Consider the following 11,010-nt stretch of genomic DNA (forward strand, 5'->3'; position numbering starts at 1 on the left):
CACACACATACCATCTCCTGAGGACCTCAGAAAAATCCAATAAAGTTAAAAGGTCCTTTGCATGCTTACTTGGGTGAAGTTCTCATTGTGTTCAATGGAACTTGTTCACTATTACAACAAGGAGTCTTCCCTGAGCAGGGGATGTGATTAATTTGCTGATATCCTGAAGTGGCTTGCTCATTAGGCCACTTCACAATATTGGCAGGAGCCATTTCTGTGTGAATTGTCAGTGTGGAATAGATTATTCTAAACAAACCCAACTGTTTCAAAGGAACCCACAGTGCCTTGGTCCCTGCTGCTAGCGTCACTGTACTCTCTCAGTCAAATCAGGACAGCAATTGCCATGGAAAAGAAATGCCATTCTCCCACCCATGAGGGCTGCCACTTCCTCAACTGCCCCTGTTCTTGTGCTTTTAACAAGAAATAGAATGGAGATAAAATTGCAAAGGAATACTTTGCCCACTTAATTCCTGAGGATTGGACTGCTGTGAAAACAAACAAGGATGAGTCACAGAGAAAGTGCTGATTCTATACTCTTGGTGGGTCACTAACCAACATTTACATAAAGCACCATCTGTGATTTTTTTAAAAAATCTGCCTGTGGCAGATGTGGGAAAGAACATGAGGGCACAGTAGGAAAGTTGGGTGGCCAAAATCAGAAGCTACAGCTGTCCTGTCATGATTACACTTGGCACAACAGAATAGTGTCCAGGCAGGCTACGTTATGCTTCACCAAAAAAGGTAAACAGAAGAGAACAAAAGAGCTTTGTATAAAATCTGCATATATGCAAAATTGCAATAATATCACAATAGCAGGAAAGACTGACCACGTAAGTTATGCCTAGTGGTCTGCTCTCCAGGTGCTCACTATGGGTAGGCAGCTTCAAGACCATTGTTCTTCCTCCTCGTGGGTTATTATTGGTAAACCAGGCTTGTATTGGGCAGTTCTTATAAGGATATATAAAGGATTCCTCCAAAGAGAGGGCTAAATGCAGGCAATCACCTTAGTGGCATCTAATGGTCCCCAAGGTAGTCCATGGTTAACAGGCCCAGTCCTGTTGCTATGTGAATGAAAATAGGGGAGCCCTGCCTGCTTTACGGTGCTGGTTACCATAGCAACTGCAAATGGTGTGTTTACTTGCCAGCATAGCCTGCTCTCGGAGCCAGCTGCACACCTCTAGCACATGCAATAACCGGCAGGGTGAAATGATAATGTCATCAGCTGCCATTCAGGAATGCTCTATTTTGCTGATCAGGTAAGTGCTTTTAAAACGTCAATTTCCGGAATTAGGCTTCCGTAAGGATGATTTGTCGGAACTCATGTGAACACACACTGGCCCCTCATGGAGCTGTTTGCAACTCACTCTGGTGTAAATCTCATTCTACTCCTTCATCTAGAGCCGTAGTTCCCAAACTTGACCGTTCAGATACTGTTGGGCTACAACATCCAGAATCCCTGATCAGAGTGGCCATGCTGGATGAAGCTTTGGGGCTTTGAAGTCCAGCAACTTCAAGGCTGGGTACTCAAGGCTGGATCTGGGAGTAAATATGGTGTTCAGTGCATGTAGAAAAAGCCTAAGCAGATTTATTAAAAGTCCTGATAAGTGGGTTGGGGTGTAAAATCAGAGATTTAATGGGATGAGACTATGGGTGCAATTCTATACAGGCCTGAGACTGGGTCATAACCTTCCACGAGGTTCGGGAATGAGTTGCCATCTGTTGCTCTGTCACTCCAGGTGTCCATCAGTATTGGCTATGCTAGTCAGGACTGATGGGAATTGAAGCCCGACGACATACGGAGGGCCCACTGGTTAATCAACCTTGTTTCATAAATACTGTATAGCTATAGGACTCTGTGAGGGACTGACTGTGCTGACACTGGACAGACTTGACATCCTTTTATGAACATCTCTGGCCAGCATCCTAGTCAATTTACTGTGCATGGAATTGCAAGCACGGGAAGCTGCTGTGATACTAGTAAAGAGGTCTAGCTGCCTGCCCATCCACACAGCTAGTCATACAACCAGTTGTGTGACCAGCCATGCAAGCCGGCAGGAGACTGGACATCTCAATAGCGCCCCAGCTACTTTCAGAGTTATGTCCATAGGAAACTGAACAGGACAATAATCTCTGTAATTAATCTCAGTTTGCTTCAGAAATACACAAAACATCACAGGGTGACTTCCAGAAGCTGGGAACTGCTGATAGCATTGCTGGTAGCAATCCAAGAAGAATGGTAAATTTCCGATTCCTTGACCCTTCTGGTAGTATACACATTCTTCTCGTGCCATTTTCTACCCCTTTTAAGTGAGTGCAGCATTTCAGAATAGAAATAAGTACAGTGGTGCCTCGCTTAACGAGTGCACCGTTTAACGAAAGATCCGTATAGCGATCCCATTTTGGGGATCGCTATACGGATCAGCCCCAATCGCCGCACTCGCTTTGCGACGATTGGGGCTCCGGCGGCCATTTTGGAGCCGCCGATCAGCTGATCGGCGGCTCCAAAATGGCCGCCGCATGACCCGAAATGCCCCCCCCGCAGCGTTTTCGCGCCCTCCCCTTGCTTAGGGAGGTCGCGAAAACGCTGCGGGGGGGCATTTCGGGCCATCCGCGGCCATTAAAACGGCCGCGGATGGCCCGAAATGCCCCCCCTGCAGCGTTTTCGCGACCTCCCTAAGCAAGGGGAGGGCGCGAAAACGCTGCGGGGGGGGCATTTCGGGTCATGCGGCGGCCATTTTGGAGCCGCCGATCAGCTGATCGGCGGCTCCAAAATGGCCGCCGGAGGGAAAACATCGCTGGAGGGGTAAGTTTACAAACTTATTGGAACGCATTAAACTAAGTTTAATGCGTTCCAATAGGTTTTCCTGCCCCGCACAGCGATGTTTTCGTATAGCGAAGGTTAATCCGGAACGGATTAACCTCGCTATGCGGGGCACCACTGTAATACTTTTTCCCTCTTAGACTAGAACTGAAATACAGAATTATTATCCTAGTAAACGCATCCATAAAATTTAAACACAGGCGAAGAAGCAATGACTAAAGCACATGCAACCAAAAGAGGCACAATACAAGGAAAACAAGGCAGGGGAAGGTATAACAAAAGACTGGTGTCAAGGTGGAAGTAGAAAAACACGGCTGCATTCAGAATTCTGAGGGGGGGGAGGAGAGGTGTGTGAACTCTCGCACCCACAAGCTAAACCTCCGAACTACACCGAGTGCTAGACCGTGTGAAAGAGCGAATTGAGCTTGAAGAAGAACTAAAGAACCAGTGAAGCAACAGTGATAAAGCTGCCTTGTTTCCTCACAAAGAGGATATTGTCAGTCTTTTAATCATTACACGTCTCCAATGTGGCATAGTGGTTAAACTGCAGTACTGCAGTCAAGACTCTGCTCATGACCTGAGTTTGATCCCGACTAGAGATGGGAGCATTTGTATTCGTATAGGAGAGTCTGTGCAGGGAGACTCATCCTCCCTGTCCCTGGAGTGGCCAGCAGAGTGGGAAGAGAGTGGCGCTCCCCGCACGATTGGAACTATGGGTGGGGTCGCCACGACTGCAGGACGTGCGAGTGGATGGTCCGGGGCCGGATCCTCGTTATATGAATATGAATACCCTCATCTCTAATCCCGCCGTATTGTATTTTTTTCCTGTTCCAGAGACATTTCTCATAGCATCTTTTTCCAGCATCTCAAATGAGGAAAATGGTTCATACATGTGGTTATTCACACATGATGGCAATGCACATGCCTTTGTGTGTATAAAAATATAATACAGGCAATGGACTGGAGAAATTACGGAGGAGCTTTCATCCCACTTGTTCTCCTGGATCTCTCCCTGTTGAGAAGGAAGTAAAAACTGAAACCTGGCTGGAAAATTGGTGTATGAACCCAGAGGCCTTCTGCCATGTTTGCCTTGGGAAATGTTCACCTAGAAAGCTTTTATTTGATGGCTTTGCTTTTCTCCTTTTAATAAACACGCTACCAGACACAGAGACAATGAAACCCAGGCACTCCTTTGATCAAACCACTTTATGTTGACTGAAGCGGTCAGGAAGGGAGCATGCAATTTCATTTACTGACGGACTCAAAGGCCAGGCAGGAGAGAGGGGAAAGCAGGACAGCTTGCTGCCTTTTGCATGGCTTGTCCAAATGGCTCCACATCAGAGGAAGGAAGCGCCAACCTGGTTAAACTGTACGTCTCATCTCGGCATTCTCCTCAAGGTATCAAGTGGCAGAAAAGGAACCCCATCGTATGCAGCCATTTACTTCCACCACCCTAAGCCTAAAACATGATCCGTGAAAGCAAAGTCCAAAAGGGGCAGTGAGTCCAGTCTTTATCCCATGAATTTTGAACAAGGTCAGGAACATATAGCCTTTCAAACAGCAACTACCGTATTTATGAATCTCATCACCTCCCATCCTTGGACAAGGTGCTTGGCGCTGATGGAAACTGGAATCTAATAATATCTGGAGGTCCATGGCTTCGTCTCCATGCTTTAGCATATGGACGCACTGTGGCAGCATTATTTATGCACACATTTCTATGTTCATGTACATGTTCACCTTTAAAATGGGGTGGTGGTGGTGGTGGATGGATTGTATGGGTGAGTGTGCAAGAATGTGACTACTATGCAGAATGATGTGAATATTTCCAAAGGGACAGCCATATTATTCTGTCACAGCAAAACACCAAAGCATCATGTGGCACTAAAAGATTTATAGTAACATATGCTTTCATAGGTTCTGCAGCCCCCTTCTTCAGATGCATAGTTATAATCTTAGAGGTTCAGATGTATCAACAGCACAATGGTTTCATATGGGACTGTGTGCAGTAGATTTACAATTGAGTTCAAGGATTATATTGTAATAATTCATGAATGTGTGGTAGTGGGCTATAATTCATGAAAACTCACGCTATGATAAATCTGATGTTACTAAACATGCTGCATAACTTTGTTATATTGCTATGTGAACAATTTGCCATGCAATAATTATTTGGAAAAGACCTGAAAACAGTGGAATTGTTCATTCGTACTATACAGAGAAGTGGGGCATCAAGAATAAATTGGCTCATAAGAGCTGGAAGGGTCTTCCTGACTCCCCACAAGGATATTGTACATACACACACACCAAAAAAAAAAAAAAAAAAAAAAAAAAAAAAAAAAAAACCTGGTATGGTTAAATAGCCGAGATTGGGAATTCAGTTCCTCACTGTGCCGGCCTGTATGATAGCCTTGGGCAAGCTGCACAGTCCCAGGGCACCCCCAGCAGAAGGGAACAGTAAACCACTTCTGACTGCTGTTTATCAGGAAATCCTGGAAAGAATCACCATATCATCATCATCATCATCATCATCATCATCATCATCATCATCATCATCATCATCATCATCATCATCCTTTCTAGGTCATATATTTTGCATAGTCTGGCTTTTACTTTTTCATTGTTAAGTTTTGAATCTTTCAAGTGTTTTAAGTTGCTAATGTCTGCACGTTTTTTGCAGCTTGTAACCAAGTTCCATGGTTATTATGGTAGCTGTGTTATATATGAGCTCGTTTGTTTCATTTAGTGTGTTGGTTGGGATTGTTCTGATGACAACATTTACATCATTCAATAGATCTTTTACTGGTTTACTTTGTAACTGGCGCAAATTGGGAAGCCTTTGTCTTTCTGTGTTCTGGCTAATATGGGTTACAATTTTTCCCCTCAGTGATGTTTGCTGTTCTGTCAACTCATAATTTCTGGGTTGTTCCATACATTGTTCCACGTGATTGTACCTTCTGATTCATAGACTACAGTCTGTAGGGAAGGGGGATATTGCTGAAATATCATGCTTTACACAGTAAGCTAAATGGACTAAATGGCCTGATTATAACAGATGTGGAAAAGCAGAGTGTGTATATTAGCAGGATCCCAGGTTGTATTGTGTACTTTGCTCTCTGTGATGGTCTTTGTCAGCCAAGGTTGGGTCAGCCAAGCTTACAGACCATGGACAAGTTTTGCTCCCTCACAGTTGGGCTCCAATTTGCATCCAATTTAATTTGCTTTTTAGAGTCTATATGCGCTGCACAGCGTTTGATAGCACTGTCACTGCCATCACTCTGTTTTACAGAACGGTGAGGTCTGTAGTTTTGTGAGGTACTTAGTTGTTTAAGATTTTCTAGTGTTGTGGCCATTAAAACTCTACGGTCCAGAATTCCAAGTACTGTATAGCATGAAACTACAAATCCCAGAAATCCTTAGGATGGAGTCAAGGCGGTGAAAGGCAGTGTCAAACTGCTATAACTTTAAACATTGGTACATTGACAGACAATGGGTGCCACTGAAGGATGCAGAAGCCCTATTTCTTTAAATATAATTAGCCTTCCATTTCTTCTCGTGATTGCATTAAGTGTGTGACAATGCTCAAAGGAGGAAGATGATTTGCTACATATTCCTGGAGCTGGGATCTGTACATGTACAAGAATATACATGTGGTTGTCTTCTGATGACAAGCAGAGCCTTCTCCTAGCAGTAGCTCTTGGGATCTATTCTATGTAATTCTCAATGAAACGGCTTGAAAGGAAGGGAGTGATCAACATGTTGGATGAATTTATTTTCTGTTACTACAGAGATCTGCCAGAGACCAAGATCCTGTTAAGTCCCCATTCAAAACAATGACTTACACTTGGGCAAGGAAGTCCTGGTTACAGCTTTGCACTTTCTGTAGGAATAAGTAGAAGCACAATAAAGCCATTTGTGCTATGTCCATTGTGAAAAGTGTTTGATGCTAACAGGATCCCACTCATTAACTTTAGAACCCCAAAGATAAGATGTATATTATTATGATCTGTTCTGTATCCCTCAGTAATGGTAGTGGGATATTTGCTGGGACTTATATGCTGTGAAAGACCTTCCCAGCTGAGTCCCCTTCTGTATGGTAAATTGAGTTGGGAGGAGAGAGAAATTAATATTAAAAAATACATTCACTCAGGCTCATTTTTCTTTAAAACAGTTGGAATTTATTTTTATTTTTGCTTCCTGTTTCCACTAAATGCTTGTTACAAAGATGCCAATTAAAACTAAAGTTCAGAGGAAGTTTTCCAGCAGGTGGTAGAGATTTCTACTGAACCTCAAAGGGAACTTATGGCAGAGGGGGTTTGGCACACTTGCGGTGTAATGACATAGTCAATCCCTGAGCAAAATTTTGATATTTTAGGGTAGAAAGAAATGTTATGGACAACCCTCAATTAAAGCAGAAAGCCCATCAGCATTGGAGAGAAGTGACTGAGGCAGTCTTCTGTGTTTGCCAAATTGTACTTCAAGAATCCTGTACTTAACTCTTGAAGACCAATTATCAAACAAGGAAAGCTAATCTGCAAATTCTGGAAGGTGAAATAAGCTCCTGCTATTATATTCAGATTCTTTAATGCATTAAGAACTTCAATCTTTTGATAGCTATCTATCTGTGTGAATGGGAACATGAAATATGAAATTCAGTTTCTGGACTCTCCTATGTTTCCGTGAGTGTATGGGAAGCTGACATAAAAAGGAAGAGGTCAGCTCCTAAACAGACCAATTCATGCCCTCACTTTATCTCCTGTTCCTAAATATTTCAAAGAAAGGACACCTCACCACTTATTGCTGATGCTCTTCAAGGGCAGGATGCTGATAAAGAACTGTAAGGTTATCTGTTATCTATTAAAGAAGGAACATATCAAGAAGGAATCCAATCAGCCTGCTTCCTTCCCTGAGAGTTATGCAGATTTCAGAGCTGGGAATGAGAATAAGGCAGAAGGATTCCTTTTGTTTGTAGAATTATCACAGGAAAATAAATGTAATTGAGAGATTGTGGACAAGGGTTGTGAGTATGGCCCATTGACTTGCATAAAAGGGACTTAAGAAAACTTGCTTGTTGGCTCTGTCTCTCTGGAGAGGGAGAGGTCAGTCTAGTCTAGGCATATGAGATAGGGAGATTGGCTTTTAAATTTTCTGGTGTGTTGTCCTTGAATGCCTGTAACCACAATTTGCTCCTATATTTTGAGAAACCTCTTGGAACCATTTGGAACTTTTGTCCTTTTGAATCGTCATCCCAAACACTTTCCTTTCTTTTAATAATTTTTTTAAAAAATTCATGCACGTAGTAGTCTGGATTTTGACTGAGAGGGTCAGTGGTACTGAACTCCAGGTTCTGCATCTTACTGGATGTTTGTATGGGTATGGTGATGGCTATCATCACGAGGTTGACACACTGGCTTATGAGAGCCCAGCCTTGTGGAATTTTAATTCTGGATTCCCTGAGCATTGCCAGAACCAAAAATCCATGCGCGCATCCCTGGAAAACTGGTGTGTTGGCAGGACTTCAGGCAGTGGTGACATCATCATCCCCACAACTGACTCTCCTTGAGCTCACCTACCCCAAGATCAGACAGCAGTGTGGTGGAGTGACTATGGAAAGGGAGTCCATGACTGGGAAGAGCATTAGATCTTCATTTCCTTATCTCTGTAGGTTCTGAGGCAACCTAATCAATATGTACATGTGCTCCCTTTTTAATGAGACATCAATGGGATGGGGTAACCTGTGAAACAACAAGAGCTCCTCCTGACATCTCACTCCCATACACATCTGTTTTCTGGGTGTCTATTCAAGAATGCTGCTTTTGGTATGGGAAGGACACACAATTATCTTGGAAATCAAGGGAAGTTGAATCCATCTGCTTACTGCCCATCTATGCTTACTGGCTGGGAAAGACAAGTAACCTGCATATCCTAGTGCTAGAGAGCCCACATAGCTCAGGGGTGGGTAAGGGCTGGCCCCAGAGATACTTGCAGCCCCCAAAGCTGTTTTCAGGCACAAGTCTGATCTCCCACTTGAAAAATACTAAATTGAGCCTATGGCAATTGCCTTTGGCAATAGAGCCTAAATTGAGCCTATTGTCCTTGAGTAGACAAGGCTCATTGGAAAAGATGATAGTGCTAGGAAAAGTGCAAGGGAGCAGGAAAATAAGGAAGACCAAATGAGAGAGGGATTGGCTCAACAAAGGAAGCCACAGCCTTGGTTTTTAAATAGTTGAGCGGTGCTCTGTGGAGGGGCAGGGGAAGTGAAATTATTATACATGTACATTTTGCATCTGGTAGACCGTTGCTCATTAAATGATGTTTTTCCTTTGCTCTGTATATAGAAACTGCCTACAACCATGCATTCAGTGGTTGCACACAAATGCAAAGACCCCTCCACCCATTTAAGCCAAGTGATTCAGCACATTAGCAATGATCTAACAGAGGCATATTTGAAATGGTCTGAAGCCAACCAAACTAGACCATATCAACCTGCACCAAAAAAGCAGAAGTCCCTGCCAGGGACTCAGAAAGGTGTCGTAGGGGTACTCTGAGGGCAAATTGGTTGTTTCTAGTGATTACATTGTGTGATCGCTGGAAAAAAGAGCAAACCAATCCACCCCCACAGTTCATTAAACAGTGGGACAAATGCCTGTCTGATCAAGGCCCAATTAAGTCCTTCACTAAGACACGTTACCCAAAATCCAATGCTAGGATGAAAGTCAATTGAACTCCACCAAGCCTTGTTATCATTCTCTGTTATTTATCTAAGCAACACTTCAAGTTTTGCTGGGCTTGTCATAAGCAAGCATGTGTCCTGAAATAAGTGGAGCTGCCCACTACAGATGAGTAAATGTCAAGTAATGCTCCGACACAACAACTCTCTTGTCTTTCTCTGACAGCCCACATTTGTCACATCAAGCTTCAAGAGGTTGCTTTCACTTTAGATTAAGGCTGACTTGCCAGAAGCACCTTCAGGCAGACAGGCACTCTGCTCTCTCGACCTGCTGTAGTGCACCATCGCATCAATCCCAGCTTTGCGTGTCTATTTCGGCTGCACTTTCTCAGAGGTCACAATGTGTCAACTGATAATACAACATAGAATGCAGAGTTTTGCTCAGCTGGAATGAATCCACTCTCTTTCTGCCCCAGTGAGGAAACAAGACTTACAGCATAGTCTCTCTTTCTCTTTCAATCTTTCCCCCTCCCTCCCTCTCTCTTTGAGAGCCAATGGGGTGCAGTAGTTAGAGTGTTGGACAAGAATTCAGGAAGTCTGGGGTCAAATCCCTAACCAGCCATGTTACTCTCTGGGTGACTTTGGATCCATCAGATACTTTTCCAGCCTGATTTACATTAAAAGGTTACTGTATAGATAAAGTGAGGAGGAGGGTAGTTACAGCCATGAACTGTATGTCATTTTGAGCTCATTAGAGTAAAATATAGAATGTAACAACAATACATAAATACAAATAAACATCTCAGGATTTTGCACAAAGATAATAGAAATACTCTTCTGCGCAGACGCTATCAATGACCACCTGTCACTGATTCAAATAAGACCACATTCACACATGAAGACAATGCAGTAGTTTGTTGGAATATGATTTGTTATGGTGTGCAAAGTACGTGAACCTAACTTAGCTAGAGACATGTTTTTTAATCACCCACAAAGTATGATTTGAAACCATGTTTTGTTGTTAGGTTATAAATTCTGGCTTGCCTAAACTGTGGATTCTTGTGACTCCTGAAATAGGAAGGAAGGAAGGAAGGAAGGAAGGAAGGAAGGAAGGAAGGAAGGAAGGAAGGAAGGAAGGAAGGAAGGAAGGAAGGAAGGAAGGAAGGAAGGAAGGAAGGAAGGAAGGAAGGAAGGAAGGAAGGGAGGGAGGGAGGGAGGGACAATTGTCCGAGAATTATCTGATGTGTAATATGTGGCTTAAGTAGCAAGCCATGGTTAACACAAATTACACACTACTGATAAACATTTGTTTTTGAAATTGCCTGAAACAAAACCAGAAGCAAGTCAGTATAGTACAGTTATTATAGGCTGACTCAAAGTGGATTTTAACACCCATGGCTTCTTTGTGGGAAATCATAGGGACAATAGTTCTATAATGGGTTAAAGAATGTTCAAATCATTTTCAATCTGCAGTTTCCAGGATTTTCCTGAGAACTCATGGCACTTACATGGATCCCAT

The sequence above is a fragment of the Pogona vitticeps genome, chromosome 2 (assembly GCF_051106095.1).
Source record: "Pogona vitticeps strain Pit_001003342236 chromosome 2, PviZW2.1, whole genome shotgun sequence".
Taxonomy (NCBI): domain Eukaryota; kingdom Metazoa; phylum Chordata; class Lepidosauria; order Squamata; family Agamidae; genus Pogona; species Pogona vitticeps.